This window comes from Dermochelys coriacea, chromosome 7 (genome assembly GCF_009764565.3).
Source record: "Dermochelys coriacea isolate rDerCor1 chromosome 7, rDerCor1.pri.v4, whole genome shotgun sequence".
Lineage (NCBI taxonomy): Eukaryota > Metazoa > Chordata > Testudines > Dermochelyidae > Dermochelys > Dermochelys coriacea.
In genome coordinates, this window is record NC_050074.1 from 40,218,860 (window position 1) to 40,237,597 (window position 18,738).

General features: G+C 40.1%; 2 long non-coding RNA genes across 2 annotated transcripts in view; one reads left to right on the forward strand and one right to left on the reverse strand.

The window, feature by feature from the left end:
* Window positions 1–2,484: 2,484 nt before the first annotated feature.
* LOC122461037 lies at window positions 2,485–3,940 on the reverse strand. The gene is made up of 3 exons (XR_006282725.1): window positions 3,850–3,940; window positions 3,262–3,374; window positions 2,485–2,747 (listed from the first exon to the last, which is right to left on the reverse strand). It is a non-coding gene; the product is annotated as an uncharacterized LOC122461037 (long non-coding RNA).
* Window positions 3,941–6,161: 2,221 nt separating this feature from the next.
* The window catches only part of LOC122461014, a 59,287-nt gene continuing 46,710 nt past the window's right edge, over window positions 6,162–18,738 (forward strand). The window contains exon 1 of the long non-coding RNA XR_006282692.1: window positions 6,162–6,281. This is a non-coding gene — a long non-coding RNA (uncharacterized LOC122461014). The remainder of the gene's footprint in view (window positions 6,282–18,738) is intronic.

Here is an 18,738-nt window from a genome sequence, read left to right on the forward strand (position 1 = left end):
GATTTGACCACTGTTCCCTTGCCTTTGGTGGCTATTGTTGGTAACATTTTTCAGAGCGTCAGAGCAGTGAGGCATAGTGGCCCAAGTCCATATAACCCCCACCTAGCAGGCAGGTAGTGCGCCCTAGCGGCCAGAATCCATATAAGTCGCTCCCAGCGTCAGGGCAGTGTGGCCCAATGGCCAGAGTCCATATAAATCGCAGTAGGGATTATACTAGTTTGAATTACTTATAGCAACAATCTGGGTCAAAATGAGTGTCAGTTTCTCAAAATTAAGAGAATCCCTTCAGCTCAGAGCCTAAATTTTTGACTCCTATTCTGTATCTGTTGTATTTAAACGTTAGAAGTAATCTTCTATCTAGACAAGAAGGTCACTGTCAGACACAAAAAAGAAACAAAAAATACAAGGTTTCATCAGAAGAATGACTGGTATCATATTTAAACAAGTTAATATGCAGCAGAGAAAAATCCTAGAGTTAATTTCCATTTTTTTATAAGCAGTACTGCTTGTATTTGTAGATCACATTCAACTGCAAATGCCAACAGTTCCCTGGTTATCTTCAATTTTAAAAATACTCTTCATCTTTCTTTGTAAAACAAATTCTGTCTTCCTGGAATGTCCATCTCAGCCTTTGAGTCTATTAATTTTAAAAGAAATTCTGCCTTTTGACCTTGCATCTTTTCTCTCAATCATTCATTCTAAGGGTGGAATCTGAGCTCTCTCTTCTTTAAGGCTATGATCTGATGAGGAGCCCTAATCTCAAAGTTCAGGTATATCCCAGCACACACTAATGGAGGGTTTATCAGTGACATTCATCTCTCTAGATCTGGGGCTTCAGGAAAGGCTGAAAGGAAGGGTTGCTAAGCAAGACTTTATGAAGAGGACACTCAGAGGATAGGAGAAAACAAGGATGAATCAACTAGCTCTTGCGGTAAAATTGACATGGTCGCAAAATCACATTTTAAGATGCAAAATAAAAATACAGCTTGCAAGAAAGTATAGTGTGTCTGTAAACTCACTGTCAAAAGTAAAGCCCAAGGCAGGAATATGTGCTAAAGCAGTAAGGTACCGCAGGTATCAGATCACACTGAGAGGGATACTTTTTTTCCCCCCTAAAGAGATTGAGGTATTTTAATATGGAGTGACCCCAACTAATGCTTACTGTGAGTCATTACACAAAGTAAAACTATTTCCCCATGGTATTTCTCCCTCCCACCCCACCCCCCACTGTTCCTCTGATATTCTTGTTAACTGCTGGAATTAGCCTACCTTGCTTGTCACCATGAAAGGTTTTCCTCCTTCCCCCCCCCCCCCCCCGCTGCTGGTGATGGCTTATTTTAAGTGATCACTCTCCTTACAGTGTGTATGATAAACCCATTGTTTCATGTTCTCTGTGTGTGTGTGTATATAAATCTCTCCTCTGTTTTTTCCACCAAATGCATCCGATGAAGTGAGCTGTAGCTCACAAAAGCTTATGCTCTAATAAATTTGTTAGTCTCTAAGGTGCCACAAGTACTCCTTTTCTTTTTGCGAATACAGACTAACACGCTGCTACTCTGAAAAAAGTAACCACAGGGACTCACTCATGCAGATGTTGCTTTCAGATGAATGACAGCTGCAAGGCGTGTGCATGTGTTCTGTGATGCAAATCTCATTGGGGCAGAGAGTCCATCACAGTAGTAAAAGATGTCATTGTACAGCCTTTCACCCTTAAGACACCCCCAAAGCTTTATAAATTAGTGAATTGAGATTATGCAACTGAAGCACCTAGGAAGTCTTAGAATTAAAATTTTAGGGTGAGAGCACAAGAGAGACTGAATGTTAGCCAGGACATTGAGTTTGTCCCAACTTGTGTGAAAGTTCCATGCGTTCCTTAAACTTCTACTGGGAGAGCAACCCGAGACCTGAAAAAGCACCTCTCAGGAAATATCTTACCTGAAAAAAAGACACAGCTAACTTGGCAAATGTACAGGATTACCTGACACCCCATCCTGTCAGAAGATTTTCAGAAGCCATTGTAGGCCAGATTTTTTTAAAATGTCAAATCTAGGGCAACTGCACTTGTATTTCCCCCACAGTAGTCCAGCAAGGCACTCGCTGTCAGGCTTCCAGCACCCAATGCTGTTGCCTCTCTTGGATAGAGAAGACCTGCATTCTCCCCCCCTCTCCCTTCTAAGTGGGGTATCTCCAGGCTGAACCATGATGCCTTTACTGTGTTGTTCCCAGCAAAAGACAGACTCCTAAGCAGACCTGTTTGCTTTCTCTTCAGAGTCTAACAACTGCGGAACTGCTCACAATTAAGATACTACACAGCTCTTTCTATGCAATTTTATTCTTAGGATAAAAGTATCACAGAGAAAACATCTTAAAAAGAATATGAGAGAACCCATGCACTTGCTCATAATCTTCCCAGAGATCACTCTAAATCTAACATGCTCTCTGACAGATAAATAGTCCTGCAAACCCCTCAGAGGGTCTCTCTCCTATGGTCACAAGTTCATAACAGCCTCAGCACATAACTAGCACCCTCATGAGAAGTTTATTCCCTCCTTTATACAATTTTAGGTCTTTGATCTGCAGTTTCTGAGTAAGTAATCAGTAGACAATGGTTTTCTCTCCCCAGGTGTAGCTTCTAAAGGCTTTCCAAGTACATCTTAGGAAACCTACTTCACATGTATTGTCCCAAACAAGTCTTGGAAATTCCTATAGTTTCCTCAAGGTGTACATTAGTCAGTCTCCTAGAAAAGCTACATACAATAACACAAACAATTTCATTTCAATACAATGGACCCAAAGGTATTAAACTTAATTCAATAAGGTTTGTCCAAGAAATTGCTCTTGGTCACACTCAGCATGCACAGTCAAGACTAACTTTTCAAAACAGCTCAGCTACCATTTAGATATTTTAAATAAAGACCAAAGTTTTGAAAACACTTAGCATCTCCCATTGCAACACTCACGGCTAGATTTGCAAAAGAGCTCAGCAGACCAGGTCTACATCACAGATGTTAATACATCTAATCTAGACGTGCTAAGTAAGCTAAATTATTCCAGAAAACAAACACAAGTGTACACAAGTGGCCAGATTTTCAAAGTGCTTATCGTTTGTTTTCTGCAATAACTTACTGCAACTAAAACTTTAAATAATCTAAGTGTTCTACAAACATTAATTAGAGCAGTTAACAACATGCTGCTGGAAAGAAGTCTGTCCACTAAAGATAAAATAGCACCACCGAGGATATGAACAAAAAAAATACTAACTGAAATTTCTGTGTGAACTTTCTTTTGATTTCTTTTTATCAATCATTAAAAAACACTTGGATGTATCCATTCTTCAGACTCCTCTTTCCTGTCCTCAGCATTCAGTGAAAACCCTTTTGAGAAAAGAAAAGAGAGGTTGAGATGAAATAAAACAGAGATTTTAATCCAGAGTTTTTACTTCCACATCAGTCTGAGGGTGATATTTAGGAATCATAGTCCCATACATTTCTACATGTTTTAAAACCAATGCATAGCATTTCTAAATTTGCCAAATCACTAGGACTTAAACTTTCCATTCCTAGGAATTGTCCCTTTGGTGGTTGTGTTTGTCTTAACCTTGAACATTCAAGACTTGATGGAAATTTCACCCTCATCACGGTCAGTAGGGTTACAGCCTCTTACTAGTGGTATATATGGCTCTGTTTGACTTCTTAATGTTTAGTGTATTTACTTTTTCCTGAATAGGAACATTTGGGTCTGATGGAAAATCTTTTCCAAGTTTTAGATTGAGTCTAGCAGCTTACTTCCTCTCAAAAGGAAAACACAAGGAGACAGAACTCAAAAGCACGTACGTTGTTGGTTACTAACCCACAGTTCTGGTGCTTTTCTTGATGTACAAATTGAGTCCCTGATTCTTCAGAGTTAATTCTGAACAGGATTTTCTGATGAACCAATCTCTGTTTTAAAACAATGAGATTTGTACTATGTTGTTACAAATTGTATGACACAATATTTCTCTTTTATGTTTCACATGTGCTGCTTTATGTTATGCTTTGACCTCAAAGTAGTACAAAAAGATATAAACATTTTAAGCTTCAATACAGCTACAACTACATGGAGGAACTTTATGCTTCAAAAGACTCAACAAAGTAATTCATCCTCTAGATTGTTCACTGCTTTATGTAAAGCAAACAAAATATATTCCAAAGATTAAGATCAATAGTCTTGAATAGATTAAAATCCCATCAAACTATCAAGCAGCCATTTTTCAGCAGTAAACCAGATTCTATTTAAAATTACAATATATTAATGTTTAGCAACAGTAGCTGACTATTTTGGACCTACACTATATTATGTGTTCCATATGGATTTACAGCATTTCCATAATTAAAGTTTGAAAATGTGTCCAATACACTTTAATAATGTATTACCAAAAAGTTGCTTTTGATATAAAAATGTATACCTTTGGCTATCCCAGTTTAATCAGATTTCGTATCTTAGGTCTGGTTGCATAAATCATAAGAATGACCACATTGGGCCAGAACAGTGGTCCATCTAGCCCAGTGTACTGTCTTCCAGCAGTGGCTGGTGCCAGATGCTTCAGAATGAACAGAACAGAGCAATTTATCAAGTGATCCATTCCCTGTCATCCAGTCCCATCTTCTGGAAGTCAGAGGTTTAGGGTCATCCAGAGCATGGGATTGCATTTCTGATCATCTTGGCTAATAGCCACTGATGGGCCTATTCTCCATGGATTTATCTAGTTCTTTTTTGAACCCAGTTATACTTTTGGCCTTCACAACATCCCCTGACAATGAGTTCCACAGGTTAACTGTGTTGTGCAAAGAAGTATTTCCTTGGGTTTATTTTAAATCTGCTGCCTATTAATTTCATTGGGTGACCCCTAGTTCTTGTGTAATGTGAAAGGGTAAAAACAATTCCTTACTCATTTTCTCTACATCATTCATGATTATTTAGATCTCTATCATATCTCCCCTCAGTTGTCTCTTTTCTAACCTGAACAGTCCCAATCCTTTGAATCTCTCCTCATATGGAAGCTGTTCCATACCCTTCATCATTTTGGTTGCCCTTCTCTGTACCTTTTCCAAGTTGTATATATCTTTTTTGAGATGGTGTGACTAGAATTGCACACACTATTCAAGGCATGGATGTACCATGGATTTTTATATTAGCATTATGATATTTACTATCTTATTATCTATCCCTTTCCTAATGGTTCCTAATGTTCTGTTTGACTGCTTCTGCACGTTGAGCTGAATACGAAAAAAGTATTCCAATGCAGCTGGACCTGCAGATCATTTACTACTTTAACTTTTGGACACTGGTCTGCAGATGGACCCTGTAACCTCACAAGTCATTACAATTTCTTTTGGAGGGATATTAGCAGAAGTAAAGTAGCGGAGGAAGAAGAGAGACAGATTTTCTTCTCCAGATTCTAGGGAAGGGGTGGTTTGCACCCAAGTGGTTGTTAGCAGGGAGCAGTTCCTGCAGAGAGGACAGCACAGAGACTGTCAATGATGTGTCCATTCTGCAGGGGAAGGGTTCCTGGTGTTGTGTGCTCCCAAATGTCCCCCCCCAGCCCCAGTATCAAAGTAAAGGCCAGAAAATCCGGTCATGTCTGTTTTACATTGGTTATAGACAGAATAAGTAATGTATAATTAGCAGGACTCTTCCTGAAGAATCAGAATATCCCTCCCGTTCTTCTGCTCCCTCGGGCACCTTACCAGATTTCTGGGGTTTGTAAAATGTTATCACTAGCATCTTGGCTGTTGCTTCAACATTCTAGGATACATCCAATCTTATATTTTGCCAGGTTCTTTCCATCCCTTCAGTTTTTAACTGCTCTTGTGCAACATGCTTTTGGCCTTATATTTTGGTATGTCGCCTTTGGAGCTTTAATTCCTTAGGACTGATGCAGCCAAGCATTTCCAATGTGGGGAAACAAATCCAATCCAGATTGGTGCTGAGCGAGCTTGAGTAATGCCCCCTTGTGAATAAACCTGCATAAAAAAGTATTTTGAATTCAGCTCCAGTCTTGTGAGCTTAATTAGATAAACAGATATTCAAAAGCACAAGTCTCAGGCTGGAAAAGAACTTGAATACATGAATACAAAACAGCCACAGATACCTGAATATTTCAGTAACAGTTTATCATTCAATTCATGTTTTCTCTATTTTTCTGCTCCTTTATCTCCCAATGTCTCTAATTCTTTTTCAGGACAAATATACAACAAAAAGTCAGAGCAGGGGGAAACGCACAAGAAGAAAACCCACTGAAGGTAGGCCTGCTATTATTATTCAGTGACACCTCTCTTTATAAAACATTTGGAAACTTTCAAGAGTTCTGTGGAGACTTGATTCACCAGTGCATTGCTCCAGTTTTAAACCAGTATAGTTCCTTGAATTTCAGTGGAGTTACACTGGCATAAAATGGTAGTATCAATATTAGTGTATCAGAGCCTTACTATTCTGTCCAAGTTCTCATACTGTGTCCATCTCTGTAGTATTTGAGTTCTTACTGTACTAAGAAAAGGAGTACTTGTGGCACCTTAGAGACTAACAAATGTATTAGAGCATAAGCTTTCATGAGCTACAGCTCACTTCATCGGATGCATCTGATGAAGTGAGCTGTAGCTCACGAAAGCTTATGCTCTAATAAATTTGTTAGTCTCTAAGGTGCCACAAGTACTCCTTTTCTTTTTGCGAATACAGACTAACACGGCTGCTACTCTGAAATCTTACTGTACTAGTCCTAGTAATTCACACTTATTCTCTACAGCCCTGATTGTACCTCTGGCACTAAGTTTGCTGCATTAAGCCCCATTTCAGCAAAGCATGTCAACATGAGCTTAAGTCCATCTCTGTTTGGCACAGCTCGTTAAGTAGGTATTTAATATGCTTTAAGTAATTTCCTGGAAAAGATGGATGTAAGTATATAAAGCTTATGTGCTATGCTCAACCTGTGCCTTAGTCTTATCCTTTCATGGGTATTAGTGATCACCTTACTGCTATGCAGGTGGTTAAAGCTTGCTGGCACATTGAATGAAGTTTATTTGTACTGAAAGGCATGTGATATGACTTTTCTTGTACCTCAAGTGCATATATGGTCAAATGTTCTTCAGAACATCTTAAGATTCCTTGACTGTACCACAAAGGGGCACTTAAGAGAGGCATTTAAACTTTTAGGTTTAGATGCTCTGTGTATTCATTTGGCAAAGCCAATTATTTTTCTGACTCTGTCTTGTCCAAAGGAAAAAGAGACTTTGAAATCTATGTACAGGTTTGGCTTAAATAAATTCTAACTTAGACTTTGCTTGTTTAGAAGAGCTTGGATAACTTAAGATAAAATTCCAAAGAACATCCCCAGGTTTTTGCTTACTTACCCCAACATTTATTGCAGTCCAAATTCTGGTTGACGTTCCTGGGAAGAGGTCATATTTCCTTTCTTAGCTACTTATCCCTGAAATAGAAAGGGCAACAGGTGCAGAGGGGGTATTACAGATAGTGAAAATAGCTTCAGAGCAGGACCTAGCACACCCAATAGAAAGATTTGGAGACTTGAAGCAGATGAGATTCACTAAGTGGAGGAACAAATCCATGCATGAACTTGAAGTGTGGGAGAGAGATTTTGTGTTGAACATAACTATGGAATAAATTGGGATTTCTCAGAATAGGATAGAACAATGGGGAAATCTGACTAAAAACCCAGTTTGGCCAACTTCGTGCCATGGATGATCAGTTTCTGTTTACACTCATCTTTAGAGAGACGTTGTTATTTTGCCTAAATATGGGAAGTTGTATCAGAACAAGCATTTCTGTGTGTAGTCAAGGCCATTCACGTCAATAGTGCTGGCATATCTTGCCTACATATACTGCCTTTTTCTATTTAGAAATAAGGATGCTAAGGCATGGAGAGCAGTGGAGGGAAGAAGACGCTAGAAAGGGCATATGCTCTTCAGAAATGGTACTGAATACAGGTGAATAGTGAGAGTGAAGACTAGCTGCTGAATAACAGAAAGACATGAAAGAAAAAATAGTGATCTAAGCTATGCATTTGGCAAATATGAAACAGTATGGTGTTGCCTTTGTACTGTCTGAGGGATGAAGAAAACAGCTGCCTGAAACCCTCTAACCAGAATGCTGGCATTTAAATACAGGTTTCAGAGTAGCAGCCCTGTTAGTCTGTATTCGCAAAAAGAAAAGGAGTACTTGTGGCACCTTAGAGACTAACAAATTTATTAGAGCATAAGCTTTCATGAGCTACAGCTCACTTCATCGGATGCATCCGATGAAGTGAGCTGTAGCTCATGAAAGCTTATGCTCTAATAAATTTGTTAGTCTCTAAGGTGCCACAAGTACTCCTTTTCTTTTGGCATTTAAATAAGAATTTTGGCTGTATAAGGAATGCAGGATTGAGTACTAACAAAGACCAGCAAAACCACTGTGATCTACACACATTATAATATAGCAGGACTTATAATATAAGTGTAAAAAATAACAGTTTCTCAATGCAATTTGTACTGCTCTATCATTGAAGAACCACTGTGGGGAAAATGTCAAGCAATTGAAATTTACAATAATAAGTCCTAAAAATATCTATCAGATCACAACTGACTATGTGAGCAATTCAGATAGTTCAAAGAACTCTATGTTCTACCAGTCCCATCAACTCTTAATATTTTATTTTTAATTTAAAAGAAGAAAGTGATGAAAAAATAAACTGAGCTCATTAGAATATTGATGGCAGTTGCATACATTTACATTACAAATCTCTCACATTGAGGAAAATATGTAAAATATTTAAAATTCAACCACAGCTTAACCTATGTGGTCATTAAAATAACAGGAACATGAAATGTCATTCCTTTACACCATTTGAATCTGATCTGTGCAACAAGACAAACCTTTTGGAATGTCCCTTGCAAATGTAAAAAAAAAACACAACCAATTTTCTTATCACTGCTAGTAACTTATCTTCCATTAAATAACTGTGGTAGTCATCAAATTTGTTTCCCTTTTCATTAAATTTAACTACTCTGGCTTTTTAAGGAGACTGAATGTGTTACTGTTTGGATCATTTCCCCTCTCCCCTACAAATACTTCTCAACTCATTTTCTTCAAGGCAGTTTGAGTCCTATTCTGGGACTCCAATAAGGGTTCTGAAGATATGGAATTTTTTTCTATATATATATATATAACAGATAAGGTGACAATATACATCAAGCCAAACATATTTATGTCTTCTCCAGACAGAGTATATTAAGTGCAAAGTAACTATAATTATGCACATAACAACAGTGCAAACCTTACTTACGCTGATGAGCACATCTCTTCAAGGGTCCTCTTACTGAGTTCCATCATCTCCCATGGAATAGGCTCATCCTCTACCCTGGTGGCTCCTAGTGGGGAGGGGGCAGGCGCTTGGAAAGGTAGGAGTGCATACCTTCTGCCCCCAAGTACCTAGCACAAATAGACCTAGCGTATTAATACAGCCAGAAGCCACTGTTAACTTCCTGCTAAGCACCCTCTGTGATGGGATCCCTTGTTTAAGGGGATTCTCAGGGCATGTACCACCTGGATAGTCCCTGGCACACAGGTTCAGTAGAAGTGTGTTCCCAGGGAACAGCAGCAGACCCCGAGGCTGATGTGGAGGCACAGACCACAAGAATCAACAGGATTTGCTGGCTGGAATCCCAGTTGCTTCATACCTTTGTATTCCATTACAGATCTCACCATTTCCCTGTGATGGAACGATGCAGGAGAACCTCACCAAGCTCATTAGACCTTCAGCAGGGATTTCCAGATGAGGTAGAATCCCTCAGATCCCTGTAGTTTTGCCACTTCTTATATATATATATGGGATTGTTTAGTCTGCGGAAGAGAAGAATGAGGGGGGATTTGATAGATGCTTTCAACTACCTGAAAGGGGGTTCCAAAGAGGATGGATCTAGACTGTTCTCAGTGGTAGCAGATGACAGAACGAGGAGTAATGGTCTCAAGTTGCAGTGGGGGAGGTTTAGGTTGGATATTAGGAAAAACTTTTTCACTAGGAGGGTGGTGAAGCACTGGAATGCGTTACCTAGGGAGGTGGTGGAATCTCCTTCCTTAGAAGTTTTTAAGGTCAGGCTTGACAAAGCCCTGGCTGGGATGATTTAGTTGGGGATTGGTCCTGCTTTGAACAGGGGATTGGACTAGATGACCTCCTGAGGTCCCTTTCAACCCTGATATTCTATGATTTTTAAATATAACCACATGGTGGACACCATGCAGTGCGTCTGGCACTCCACACTCAACTGAGACACTTTGTTGGTCTCTTTGCAGATCAGTGTTGTCCACAAATGCCAGTTTACAAAGCGAATTGCTGCAGAAGCTTTCCATGATTTCCTACTTAGCCTACTTATTCACATTTGTAATGTGTATATCATTACAAGATTTCCTGGAAAGCTGCTGGCTAGTGATCCAGGTTAAAAACAAACAAGAAGGTAACTGACCATTTAAACAAGCAGGTTCCATTTTAGCAGTTGCAGTTACTTAGGAAAATAGATTTCAAGCCCACTTACATTTTGAGTTCAGGATTCTGTTGATAAATTTTGCTGTCACAGGTTGGTCCCAATTTTGTTTGTGTACAGTAATTACACTATAGAGGAACAACAAATACATTTAAGCTAGGGTTCATTTTAAGTCGAGGAGAAAAAACAAACTACCCAATATGATTGTTAGGAGACTGATGGCTGAGAAAATCACAGTGGAACATGTGATTTATATAGATTATAAATTAACTTGGCCCAAACAAGCAGTCACAGATACAAACTCAGAAACAAACTATACTAAAATTGTACATTTTCTAACTGTAGCACATCTCCAGATAGTTATTTTAAATGGTAGCATAGTCACCTAATATTCTGATGATAACTAGTGTCTTAACTGGAGATGCTGGGTGTATGTCATTGGACCCAGCAACTTTTAGCGACTGACTATGTCATCCACAGCCTTGGATATTAGAAGACTCATGGTACCAATAGGTTAAGTCTCAATCTTGTGTGGTGCTAAGCACATTGGAGATGGTGACTCAGCACCTCACAGGATCAGGTCTTCAGTAGTGTACAATCAAGAAATAGACATTTCTTTCAGGAAAAACAAGTAACAGACAAGACACCTAGGAAAACAGACGAATCCCTGGTGTAATTCCATTGAAATTAATGGGACTTGAGTGATTGTTTTAAGTATGCGCCTCAGTACTTTGCTGAATCAGGGCCTTAAACCTTAGGACACTGGCCAATCCTGAAGCGTTTAAAGCGTTCAAAGATTGGGGGGGGAGGAGTTGAAAGTGGGCGGACAGTGAGGAGCACTGGGGGCATGCCGATGGAAAGTTCTATGGCTGGCGGCATAAGGAGCGAGGGCAGAACTGTTGGGTGGAGCCAGTCCTTTCCAGGGACCCCAGCTTGCCTCACAGGCTCTGCCCACCTAATCACAGTTGCCAACAGTCCAAGTTTGGCCAGGAATTCTCCAGGTTTTACCAGTTCATTCCTGATAACTGCAACCCGTTCCCACCCCTTAGGAAGGTAGCAGCACTGGAGGAAGAGGTTAAAAGCAGCCAAGGGCAGAACGGGATGGAAGTGGAGCAACTCTGTGCTCTGAGAGGAGCTTATGGGAATGAGCCAGCTGTTCACTCTTGAGTGGGGAGGAAGATTGGGGATTAGAGAAGAGGGCATATTCTTGATCACAAGGAGAGAGCAGAATAAAGAGGTGTGGAACTGATGGCAAGGGGAGGATAGTGTGACAGAAGCATCAATTTCCTGCAATATCCTTGAAAAACATCACTGAATTAAGTTTAAGTATCTTTAGAGGTTTTTGTATCAAATGCAAAGGTTATGTATTGTTGTGGGCCAATATTGTATGTAATCTCTCTAGTGGGAAATGTGATTGAACCCCAGGAAGTGTTATGAATTTCAAAGGACTGTATTGAACGATGTACCAGACAAGAATGGACTTTTGGGATAGACAGTGTCAAGTAGTTTACTCTGGGAATCTCTAGGGGGAAGTGAATGCAAATTCTCCACCTCTGGTTACACAAAAAAACAGCTTTTTGAAGCTATGTCCTGAGGAGACGCCCATTGTCTGCTGATTATTTGTTCTTGGAGTCTCAAGATCACAGGCCCAAGCTGTATAAAGGAAAGATTAAGGTCATGTCTACACTAGCAAGCTTATACAGCTGTACCAATGCAGCTTCACTGCTGTAAGATCACTCATGTAGCATCTCTATGCTGACGGGAGAGAGTTCTCCCATTGACATAATAAAACCACCTAAACAAGCGGCAGTAGCTATGTCAGCAGGAGATCATCACCCACCTACACAGAGCTGTGCAAATGAGTGTTTATGCTGATGAAACTTACGTTGCTCAGGGATGTGTTTTTTCACACTCCTGAACAACATAAGTTTTATCAAAATAATGGATAGTGTAGACATGACCTAACCCATTCATGGGCATGCTAGTTCTGTGCTAAGGCTGTTACAAACTTGTAACCACACAAAAAAACCTTGGTGTTGGGATTTGAAGGACTGACATCTGCCAGAGCCCTTATTGGAGTTGTGGGATGATCTCTGGTCAGCTTATTAGCATGTGTGTAGGTTCTTTTTTTTGTTTTTAATATGTGTTTTGTATTCCTTTCACCTTAAGAATAAATGTGCTTGCTCAGAAAGGGCTGCATAATAATTTATAACTGGTGGCAATTACAGTCTCTGGGGAGAAATCAAAGCATAGATACTGGCCTGTTTAGTCAGTCTGGCTTGCTGGGAATATCACAGTGTAGGCAGCCTGAAAAGACCCCAGTCAGGAGGGGGAGAGATGTGGGTCTCTGCACAAGAGAGGTGATGACTGAGGAGCTAGGAACCTAGAATGGGTGCTCTCAAGGGATCAGGGTGGGGTGGGGGATACAGGTGCAGTTGCCCTGAAGAGTGGCATAAGATAGGAAAAAGAATTTTTACAGTTACTTACCAGCTCCTAGAGTTTTAAAGACCAAGCAGTCATAGATAACTCAGAGTTTTGAGGATTGGACCTGTACATTCTGTGAAACATCACTACAGCAAATTTCCTCTTGCTCCTCAAGCATAGCTTTCAGGTAGAACATTACAGAACTGTTATTCAGTGGTGATTTAAATATGCCACAGTAAATCCCAGTAGGTCTTGAAAACATCCACTCGAAGTTTTAAAGGTAAATACTAAATGGTATGTCGATTAACTAAATAGCTTCCTTCTGACAAATTAGCATACACTGAAGCATGCAATTCACCTAGATGTAAGGGGAAATGCATTGGAAACCTCCAAAACAATCCTGTATTATCTCTCTTTACTGTTAAGCTGAGCCTAGATACATTGGGAACTGCTGTGCCATACCACAAGTAAATAGATCAAAAAATAGAAGGCAAACTTAGAGCCTCCAAAAATATCCTATGTCTAGGAAAAAGCTTACTGTCTCTCAAACAGCAGTAAATTTCAGCCTGCATCATCCTTATACTTTGCCTTATTACACACTTGGTTCCCTATCAGATGTAATGTAATTCAACTGCACCAAAGTGAATTAATTTGCATTTCTGATATCTGCTGTGCACAGTCAAAGAGTCAGAGTTTTTGGGATATGTTGAAATGTTGCTGGTTTTGAAAAGTTGCTGGTTTTGTTTCAGAGGAAATTTCAGCAGCTTCAGTGGCAGATTATTTTTCTGCCTCTGAGTTAGGCAGATATATAATTCAGATGTATAATTATGAATTCTCTTAATTAGCCCTACTGCACCAACTGGCAGAGGTATGGCCCATTGTGAAATCTTGTTCCCAATGTTAATGAAACTGGAGGGGATACCTCTCTATCAAATAGACAGGAGCAAGTGTCTCTTAAAAGTAAGTATGTTGCAATAGACAAATGTGTAACTAAAATTTGCTGGCCTGTGAAGGCATGCCTTATCACCTGATATCCTTTCCCACTGAGGAGACAATATCTGTACAGCTGACTAGCTTGTTTTTATGTAGAAATTTTATTGTAGCATGAGAGGCTGGCCATACTTTGTGCTAACTGGTTTTCATAGTCTTGGCCACGCTCTCTGGCTTAGCGCTGCCTCTGGTATGTTGCTGCAAATAATCACTGTATATTATTTTGCTGATTTTTTAAAAAATCTGCAAACATTATGGGAATTAATTTAGAGCCAATATTTTAGTGCGGTAGATTCTGCTTAATAGCAAATCAGGTGTTGTTAACTTCCTCTTAATAGCAACATTTTGCCAGGAACCAAAACCGTCCCACTGATGTTAATGTTAATAGAAATTGGATATTGGCAATGACATACTGCTTATTTGGAACTTTTTTGAAAGAAGGTCCCCACCTCCAGGCAGGTTTTCAGGACTGCAGCCAGGGAAGGAAGCACTGGCATGTGCCTTCTCTGGCTGCAGCTCTGCAAACCTGCCTGCAGCCGGTGACCAGCCTGTCCCAGCGCTTCCTTCTTGGCCTCAAGCCCCGCAAACCAAACTGCACATAGGAGGTAAGGGGTTGTGGTCTGGGAAGTGGTCTGGGAAGGGAGGCTATTGGCAGGGCAATAGCGGTCATGGGGGCTGCAGCCTGGATGTTGGAGCTGCATGATATCTCTTCCTGTGCTCTCCAGGTTACATGCTGCTGGGGGGGGGGGATGACTGCAGGCAGGGAAGGAAATGCTGGGGACATGCTGAGTCCCAACCCCAGAGAGTGCAGGAAGAGGTATGGTGTAGCCCCACAAGACCCCAATGCCCCTGCTCCTCATGGAAAGCCCTGGTCTCCTGGCTGCATCCACCCTCCCTGCTGCTCTCCTGCCCACAAGCCAGGCTCCAGCACTGAATCCAGAGAAGGCTCCTCCCAAGCATCTCCTTCCCTGGCTGCTGCCCCACAAAGCTGTCTTCCACTTATTAGCACCTGCCAGATGATAACACATTTTCCTGGCAACCGAGGGGTCAGTAATAAACAGACTCTACTGTATTGCTATAGCACTAACTGATTATAAAACCAACAGTAAACAACATGAATGCCAAAGTACTTTCTAATTATTATGCTGGTGTGGGTGCTGAGAGGTTCTGAACAGGGATCAGAGTGCCACAGGGTAGGCATTGCCCCAAAGAGCTTACCATATATACACGAGGAGCTCAATCCAATGTCCATTGGAGTCAATGGGAACCCTTCGGTTAATTTTAGCTGGGCATTGGATCAGGCCGATGATAAGATACAAGAGATGGATGTAACAAATATGGAGTGAAGATAAGAGCATTTTGGTAAATAAGTTACACAGAAAAGTAATCATGAATAGTATAAAAAAGTGACAGTCTCAGCATACCAGCCACTTACCCACTTGCAAGAGTTTTACAGGTATCCTGGCAGAAGTGAGTTTTAAGGGGAGATTTGGGGGATAAAGCTTTGACTGTACAGGGAAGTGTTTCCCAAGCAAGGGGTGCTTCATGGGTGAAAGCTTGAGAGGTGCTTGAGAGGAATTTGAACTAGCAGGTGGATAAAGGCAAGAGTAAGAAAAATGTACTTGACTTGGGATAAGTATTTAGAGCTCAAGGAAATATAACTAAGCACAGATTTTATAGATTCCTGTTAGCTTTGTTTTCCTGAGTGCTGTATAGTTGATGAATGCCAGTGAAAATGAGGTAGGATCAGAGGCTAAAATGGGGAAAGAACAAGTTAAAAATTACTTAGATAATTTAGATGTCTTCAAGTCACCAGGGCCTGATGAAATACATCCTAGAATATTCAAGGAGCTGACTAAGGAGATATCTAAGCTATTAGCGATTATCTTCAAAAAGTCTCATGGAAGATGGAAGAGATTCTAGAGGACTGGAAAAGGGCAAATATAGAAATATTGATCCAAATATGGAAAAGGGCCCATCTATAAAAAGGGGAACAAGGACAACCCAGGGAATTACAGACCAGTCATCTGAACTTCAGTACCCAGAAAGATACTGGAGCAAATAATTAAGCAATCAATTCGAAGACACCTAGAAGATAATAAGGTGATAAGTAACAGTCAGCTTGGATTTATCAAGAACAAATCATGTCAAACTAACCTAATATCTTTCTTTACAGTGTAACAAGCCTTGGGGGAAGCAGTAAATGTGGTAGATCTTGACTTTAGTAACGCTTTTGATACTGTCTCACATGACCGTCTCATAACAAAAAGCTAGGGAAATGCAATCTAGAAGGAGCTACTAGAAGGTGGATGCATAACTGGTTGGAAAACCATTCCCAGAGAGTAGTTATAATTGGTTCATAGTTAAACAGGAAAGGCATTTCAAGTGGAGTCCTGCAGGGATCAGTTCTGGGTCTGGTTCTGTTGAATATCTTCATCAGTGATTTAAATAATGACATAAAGAATACACCTATAAAGTTTGCAGATGATATCAAGCTGGGAGGGGTTGCAAGTGTTTTGGAGGATAGGATTAAAATTCAAAATGATCTGGACAAACTGGAGAAATGGTCTGATGTAAATAGGATTAAATTCAATAAGGAAAAATGTGAAGTACTCCACACATACAAAATGGGAAATGACTGTCTATGAAGGAGTTTTGTGGAAAGGGACCTGGGGGGGTCATAATGGATCACAAGCTAAATATGAGTCAACAGTGTAACACTATTGCAAAAAAAAGCAAACATCATTCTGGGATGTTTTAGCAGGGGTGTTGTAAGCAAGACACAAGAAGTAATTCTGCTCTACTCTACACTGATTAGGCCTCAACTGGAGTGTTGTGTCCAGCTCCAGGCACCATATTTCAGGAAAGATGTGAACAAATTGGAGACAGTCCAGAGAAAAGTAACAAAAATGATTAAAAGTCTAGATTGAAAAAAAACTGAGTTTGTTAAGTCTGGAGAAGAGAAGACTGAGGGGGACATAACAGTTTTCAAGTACATAAAAGATTATTACAGGAGGAGGGAGAAAAATTGTACTTTTTAACCTCTGAGGATAGGACAAGAAGCAATGGGCTTAAATTGCAGCAAGGGCAGTTTAGGTTGGACATTAGGAAAAACTTCCTAACTGTCAGGGTAGTTAAACACTGGAATAAATTGCCTAGGGAGGTTGTGGAATCTCCATCATTGGGGATTTTTAACAGCAGGTTAGACAAACACCTGTCAGGGATGGTCTAGAAAATACTTTGTCCTGCTGTGAGTGCAGGGGACTGGACTAGAAGACCTCTCAAGGTCCCTTTCAGTCCTGTGATTCTATGATATCTTGATTTAAATTCTATTTGCTAAAAGTTAATTCACAGTGAAAAGCATCTTCTTTGACCTTTAAATAAAGTCTCTGATCTGATAACATATTACGATAGGCATATAAATGTCACCAACACAAAAATCAAATCCCAATACAAGTGATTTATCAACCATCTAGCAAACAAGGAAAACATGGATAACAGAGTAACTAGGAATAAACTACATTTGGTATGAATCAGTGATTAATTCAGCTACTACTATGCTATACAGAAAGCCAATAATAAAATCAGATAGTATTGGGTTACAAAGAAAATTACAACCTTCCTAGGTAAAACTGGGACCAAAAATTAAAGCAATCTGGGGGGGGGGGAAGAGGGAACAAAAAAACCAACATTTTTTGTTATGGTGCTAAATAAATAAATAAATGTTCTAGGGGGGAAATCCCTAGTAATCCTTTAAATAATGAATATTTTGCAACTATTATACAGACAGATTTTCCTGCTGGGTGGCACTTGGTGATTTAATAAAGGTATCATATTGCTAAAATGTGAGTATAACTTGCTATATTTTGAGCTCTGGTATATGTGTGCAGTAGTCCACTGCACAGAACAGATTGACAGCCATGTAACTGAGAGAGAGACCTGGACAGAAAGGATTTGTGCCAATGATGTGCGTTCCTTTACAATGTGTCAATAGGGAGAAAAGTTAAACAAGGGTCTCATCACACTTAATAGTAAGGTATGAAAAGAATGAGGAATTACTTGAAAGAAAATTTGTGAGGTTGTCTTGGCACCAGTAATGTGTTCTGTGAAAATTTATTTAGGGATACGTTTTCAGCAGAGTTGAAAAAGATTTGTACAAGGGGATATTCAGAGGAAAAATAGGATGAAATTAAGAGAGGAGAATTGAAGGCTGAACTTAAGGAAAGTGAAGGGATGAATTATGCTGTGGAAAAAATTTCCCAAGGGAAGCAGTGTAACCCCTGCCACTTGGGATAATTTAAATACGAGACTAGAACTCTTACTTGTAAATGTACAATAGGAAACAATCCTGCTTTGGCAGAAAAACAGACTAGATGACTCTGTTCTAGACCCTTCCCATCTCTAAGAACATTCTACGTTCATTACTTTGAATGGCCAAACATCCTTATTGGCCAAAGTCTGCTTTCAAATTCACTGTGTGTCTTCCTTGTGCTAGTCTGAGTGCTTCAAATCATTGCAACTGTAGCAGTGGGACAGGGAGGGAGAGATGGTCAAAGACAACACTTTATATTTTGCATGTTTAACTGGTAGCCACCGAACTACAAGCGTAATGTGCTCTCTGTGTATAGAATTGGGCCACTGAATTCTACACTTGATGTCATTTCCAAATGTAGGAGATACTATAATATTGAATTGTGAGATGGCCAAGCCCGGGCTAAGTGTGATGAGGTGTGAATCTGAAAGGGGGGGGGGAAAGATACAGCCTCATTGCCAGGCAGCACTCATGGCAGCCTCTGATATGGGTCATCAGGCA